We start from the raw sequence: 7010 nt of genomic DNA on the forward strand, positions 1-7010 counted from the left end.
GGTTTTTGATGGAACTTTTACCAAAGGCAAGCACACAGTCTTTATCAGTGAGTGAAAGCTGGGCGTGTGTCTCATATAGTACGCAACAATTTTGTATTAATTGGGCCACCTAACCACTATTGGGCTTCTCATTGATTATATAACTGTGCATCGGATTCTCTTTCACTGTTCGATATTCATGGGTCCAATGGATCCATGGGCCCCATTTAAACTTACTAAACTGGCTTTCAGTGCACTGACTCTTGGAACGAATCACATCGTGCTTAAAATCAAAATCATGGAGCGGAGTAGTATAAGTGAAGCAATTCTTTACGTGATATTTTCATGAGAGATTATTTCTCAATGAAACGACTTTAAATAAAAGTTTATATTCTCATTGTATGTATAGGTGGGCTATTTAATTCATATATAGAGAAGAAACGGAAAAGAAGGGTAGAGAAAAGAAAGAAAGGGAAGGAAAGGGCAGAGAAAGGGAAGATTATCAGCTACTTGTGTGAAAGACCGTCTCTCAAAGAGACAACTTTAAAACAATTATATATAATGCAGTTCTCGGAGAGACCGTCTCTCACAACAATTTATTGAAAATTATTAAGTTTTTCTTACAAATCTTTTCAATATTGAAGGATTTATTAAGTACAAATGCAATAGGCTTCTTCCATCCAAATTCCTTCTTTTAATTCTCCTTCCCCTCCTTTCGATATCCAAACAAGATAAATATCAACACTTTATTTCTCTTTTCGGCGTATATTTTATTTTCTTTCCATCCAAACATAGTGTTAAAGTGTTTCAAAATAAAATTGGTACTTTGGTATAAGCTTAATAACGAGCTCAATTGTACAAGGGTAAAATTGCTAGTTGCATAGGTCGTTACATGTGACTTTGCTTCATACTTAGGCGGAGCTAACTATAATAACATCGAGATAATGTAAGCGTGCTTAATTTGTGACTACTTTCTTATAAATTTATTATAAAATAATTTAGGGTTTATTGAAAATAATATAAGAATAGATAATATTGTAAAACAATCATTAAATTTAAAACAAATTAAGTGGACCTTTGATCAAGCACATTAAATTTTGTATATATTTGACAAACATCAATGAGAAAAGACATAAATATCTCTATCAATTCAATATCCAAAATGAATGTTTTAATTATCTCTTGTCCCCCTCTTATTTTTATTTTCATATTTTTTATTTTTTTTCTTCTCACTTATTCATTGTCCGTCCAAGTCTTTTGTTTGTTTTTATGCGTTAATCATTACTTCCTCTGTTCTTTTTTTATCCTCCACTTTAGGTTTTTCACACATATTAAGGAAGATAGAATCTTTGGGTTGTAGTGGGTATTATTTTAATTAAATAGTAGTGTGAACTGTGAAGTAATGATTGTATTGGAAGTATGAGGTTGTAGTGGGTATTATTTTAATTAAATAGTAGTGTGAAGTAATGATTGTATTGAAAGTATGAGGAAGAAAATAATTATAAATAAAAGAAAAGGGGTACATTAAAAGAAAATGGGGGGTTTTAAGGGGTAAAAGTGGGATAAAAAATTTCTAAAAATAAAAAGTATTCTAAAGTGAAAGAACTTTTGAAACTACCCGTTATAATAATGTGGAAATAAAAAAAACGGAGGGAGTAAGTTTTATTGTATGAATTCTTATGGCCTGCGTTATGTTTTGCATGTAGTCTTTTCCATGAAAATTGGGTATCACTTATCTTTCTACGAGGGGTATAATTAAACACATTTCTCTTTGCCATCTTTTTAAAGGGGTACAAGTATAAATTGTTAATTTTTTTATATTTCCCACTCGAACACTGCATTTAAGTGAAGTATTAAAATGATAATTATAATTATAATATTTTAATTAATTTAATTAAATTATTTAATATAATTACAAATTATCTCATAATAAAATCGTTTTAAATGAGAACTATGCAATCTAGTATATTACATGGGTGGAATCGTACATGTTCATGTAGGTCAACGGTTGATTGGTTAGATAATGTGTAGGAGTATTTCTTGATCTTGGTATATAATGGATCGAACTTACATTTGATAAAATTGGTCAAAGATACATACTTGTATCACAAATTCGGAAAACAAAAAAGTTCGGATATAAACGTGTACGACTATGTAATATTATAATGGCTAAGAATAATACAAGTGTATTCTAAGGAATACAATGAATTACATATGTATATATATATAGACAATTACTTAATTTTTCTCTTTATTTTTAGAATAAAATAGTATTCGTATGATATATCATGATAATAATTTTTTTATGTACTTGTGAAAATTATGAAAATAATATTTTTTTTTTTAAAAATATAATAATTATAATTATAATCATTTTATAACAAAATGACACATAGACATCTTGAAAAGAGAATGATATGAGTGTCTTTTACTTAAAGTATTTCTTTATAGAAAATTTATAGATATTTCTTTATATCCTTCACTTTCCTTTAATTATGTCCAAAATATATTTATAGGAACTTTTGAGTTAGCTTACTTTACGTACATACTATGAATTCCCTGATGTTAAATATTTTTCAAAAGATTTAAATTTGTATATTCGTCGTCCTATTTTTGTTAATAATATTTTAATCTCATATTAATTTGATTATTTAGCAAAAATTAATCAAAATCCTTCATTGCAGGGTAGAATAAGCTTCCTAGCTACTTGAATTAACTTTTTAATGAGAAGCAACAAAAACAGTTAGAAAGTAATATTTTTATCTTATAGAGTTTGCAACCTTTAAGTTACGAAAAAAGTTACTTCATCCGTTTCATTATTCTTGAGCATTAATTATTAGTTTAAGCTTTTAGTTGAGTTGACTACTTAATATGATATCAGAGCGAACGTGATACAAGGTTATGGGTTCGAATTTCAATTACCGCTCATTTAAAGTGGAATATTCAGCACCGGATATGAGGAGAACGAGTTATGTTGCATCTACACTTTTAGCCCAAAGAGCTCTCATGAGAGGGGGTGTATTAGAGTTAATAACACATTTTTGGGCCTCAACTAAAAGCTTAAGCTAATAGTTGAAACCCAAGAATATGTTATATTCTCTAATAACTACTTATAATAATATTTTCCCATATAACATGTCAGAATGGACGAGTATTTTTTAGAGGGAAAAAATATAAAATGGGTAGGCTGACCACATAAAACATCCCAAATGGAGTAAAACTTATTAAGACAATTCAATCCTGGACTTAGTATAATCTGCTGCTCCTGCATTGATCTGCAGGCCGTGTATTTGCTGATGTTTTGTTTTAGCAGCGTATACGACTTTCTCATCTTTCATCTTGGTTAAATGATCAGCGGAAATTCCGGGTGTAAAATTTTGTGTATGGGTGTAGCTAGCAAAGTACTAGTAGTACCAGTATATGATCTTGACATATTGATTCAGACATTTGTGCCCTACTAGAGTACCCTCTAACCTATCCTATTAAAGTTGATCGTACAATTTTTCAGGTGCTATCTTCTTTTGCATTCTTGTCCCAGTCTGTTTGATAAATGACAATTAATTTGAGATGTAGGCTGGTTAAACGAGTTGAAAGTATTGATGAATTTGTTTATTGTTAAACTTGTCAATCAAATCAACTATTTCATTATGAAAATGTTTTAGAGTTGTCGACTGTTTATCAAAAAAAATAAAACTGAGTAAAAAGTCAAAAATCAATAAACTATTCATATGTAATGGGGAGATTTGTAACAATAAGATTTCATATTCGTAAGAAAAAACGGTTTAAAAATTGTTAAAAAATAAATGAAAAGACAAATAAATCTTTATTTTTTTCATTTTTTTGTATATTGAATATAAAAAACCCAAAAATCAAAAATCACTTCCGAGCCCACATAGCTACCCCTTGTTGAACCCTAAGCCACTCTTCTCACTATATATGAATTAGAGAAAATTTAATGTCCTCACATAAAATGAGCATGATGGACATTCTTGACATGGCCGTCTCGTAAATGTTGGACTCTTGTGCCAATTTTATGATATAAACTCTTACGATTTAAGAAACGAAAATATCAAAATATTAATATATGATAAAACCTCTCAATTTATTAAATTTTTAATATTTGGCTCTTTATTAGTACTTTTTTACTCTTGTATAAAATAGCATATATATGTTCGTGGTAATTAAAACAATAAATAAAATAAGTGTAACAATGTATTTTTACTTTGGGGCCCTTCTGATAATTAGGCCCTATGCTGTAGACCGCTTTACACATGTAAATCGATCGCCATGATTCTTGATTACCAATGTGTTGCATTGTTGATGTTTCCCTCCCCGTTTTATAAGAAAGTTTCACCATAAGCCGTGTCCCGTACATAAATCAAATAACTACAATTATGAGAATATAAACTCTTTAATTTAGGAAAATCTTAATTACCATACAAGTTTTATATTAACCTTGCAAATTTCAAGATAATTTAGTACACACACTTCGTTTTCACTTAATATTTTCTCTTTTAGTTCAAAAAATAGTTAAAATAGAATAAAAAACTTAAAACTAAAGGATTATTATCTTACTAAGTAGTTAATTAAGCTAATTTTCTATCACTATTCAATATATTATCACCTTTTGGCACCTAGATCATAACAAAACAATGACATACTCTTGTTAGTTTTCACGAATATTAACCCATAAATAAAAAAGGCAAAGTAATTTATTAAACAAAAACGAGTAAGATTAGAACCTCTAACCCAATAACTTATCCATATGTTTTTATTACAATAATTATATAATATTTTAATTTTATTTAAGATAATCCATTATATAATATTTTACTTATCAATAATTATATAATATTTTTTTATACAATAACCTGATAACTTATCCATATTTTCAGAATTTTTTTAACATAATCCTACATGTTTATTTTAAGCCCAACAAAGGTCCGCCCCTCATTATTAGTTGTTACTTTCAATCAATTCTTTCGGACTTGATAAATCAAAATATATTGATAGAGATTAGTTTAAATAGAAAGAATCAACCGTCCAACCCAACTTGCACATTCCTTTAGTGGGGTAGTGATCGAAAAAATGAATAGCGATAGATGGCTTAATTGACCTATTAGACATATGGAGTATTAAGTGCTATATACTTTTTGTATGATAAAAAATCTCGATGTGGTTTTATTATACAACTACACAAGGCGCAAATACATGAAAACAAAGGGCAACATAAACGTAGCACATGTGTATTTTACAAAGGGTCTATATAGGCAACGACATTTGATAACCATGTGTGATGCTAAATTCAAAAACTAACATACATGTCATATACGGATGATGGATGTTAAATTTAACGGATTTTCTATTGTTTGTTCGTTTTGCTCGTTGTTAAAGAATATATCTAATATGAATATAATAGGTTTAAATGATGAATATAAGGAATTACACGCCTAATATATTCACCGCTGAGTATATACATTCAATATTCATTTATAAGACCTAATTTTCATATATACTTAGAATAACAAGACCTTCTAAATATTGAGACGTTATGTATCAACGTACCCTTCCTAGCTAACACAATCAATGGATGATAAAGCATCATAGTTGGATACAAATAAACAATGGTACTAGGTTATCCTAATAAAAGTGGACATGCTACCTAATACAAATTGACAAATGCTAACAACGCAATTATTATTGCAACTTGCAAGATTCCACAGGAAAACCTGCATGAATGGGTAAGAAGAATATTATGTACGAGGAAAATTCTTAATATATGCAATTAAAAAAATACACCCTAGGTATTACTTGTTATGTATCTTTTATTTTGCATTACTTTTATTTTTATTTATTTTACTAATTTTACATATTTTTTTAGGTAATGATTTCACTCTTCTTCTTTTAATCTCATTTACAATCTTATACTTTATCATTATCTTTACCATTAATTTTTATTATTCAGTTGTTTTTTATCTCATTTTCTAACCCAAACTCTCTTTTACACTAAATTTCATTTATTTTACGACTAGTGCGAAATAAGATATATAAATGAATTATAATATACTGAAATAAATACTTCCTACTAACAAACAAAAAGTCTCGATTGAAATTAGTAAACTTTTATAAACTTTGATGCAATTTGCACATTGAAACGGGGGACCTTGAAAAACCTCCGTACGAGGATAGCCGAGACGTGGAGTCGTGGACCCTGCCACTACACCGACCGCGCTCAATGCGACCTAATCTTCTCATTAAAATAAAAATGACAATAATACTTTAATTTAAAATTGCTAATTTAAAGTACAAGACATTTCTATTATTATTATTATTATTATTATTATTATTATTATTATTATTATTATTATTTTGTGAGCCTACTCTACTCTAACCGAAATATAAGTATTAATTTACATTGTAAAAATTTTAAAATTTAAATTTTTTACACACTCATATTTCAAGCTTACATTTAAAATTTTTGCATTTAGCTTACTACTTTAACTTAAAATATAGATACTAGTACTCTCAAATATTTAGGTTATTCATTGTGATCGAAAACAACATACCTAGATATATTCTATGGAGAATCTAAGCTTCAAGTAACTTTTATCATGGTGATCCGAGTTATTTGATCAAAAATCTATTTATATTAAATGGTGTAACATATAATACATAAAATTACAACCAGTTCACTATTATATTCTTATAGAGATAAACAATTTTTCAACTCACTTCTACTTAATTTTTGGGTTTGCCTTACTAACAATAATATTTTCTTCGTTTCATCATATTTGTTACACTTTCTTTTTTTAACTATTTCGTAAGATAACTTATAAATTATTCTATTTCTTTCTACTTTATTCTTACTTCATAGTTTATTTACTCTTGTAATTTTGTCATTATTTAAGGACTAGTAATATTTTAACATTAAGCAATTATTTTCTTAATACTTATGTTAACCAAATAGTACAGATATTATGTAACAATTTAAAGTATATATTAATTTTTTAAACTTACTATCTCCATTTCTT

Source organism: Amaranthus tricolor, chromosome 17 (assembly GCF_026212465.1).
Source record: "Amaranthus tricolor cultivar Red isolate AtriRed21 chromosome 17, ASM2621246v1, whole genome shotgun sequence".
Taxonomy (NCBI): domain Eukaryota; kingdom Viridiplantae; phylum Streptophyta; class Magnoliopsida; order Caryophyllales; family Amaranthaceae; genus Amaranthus; species Amaranthus tricolor.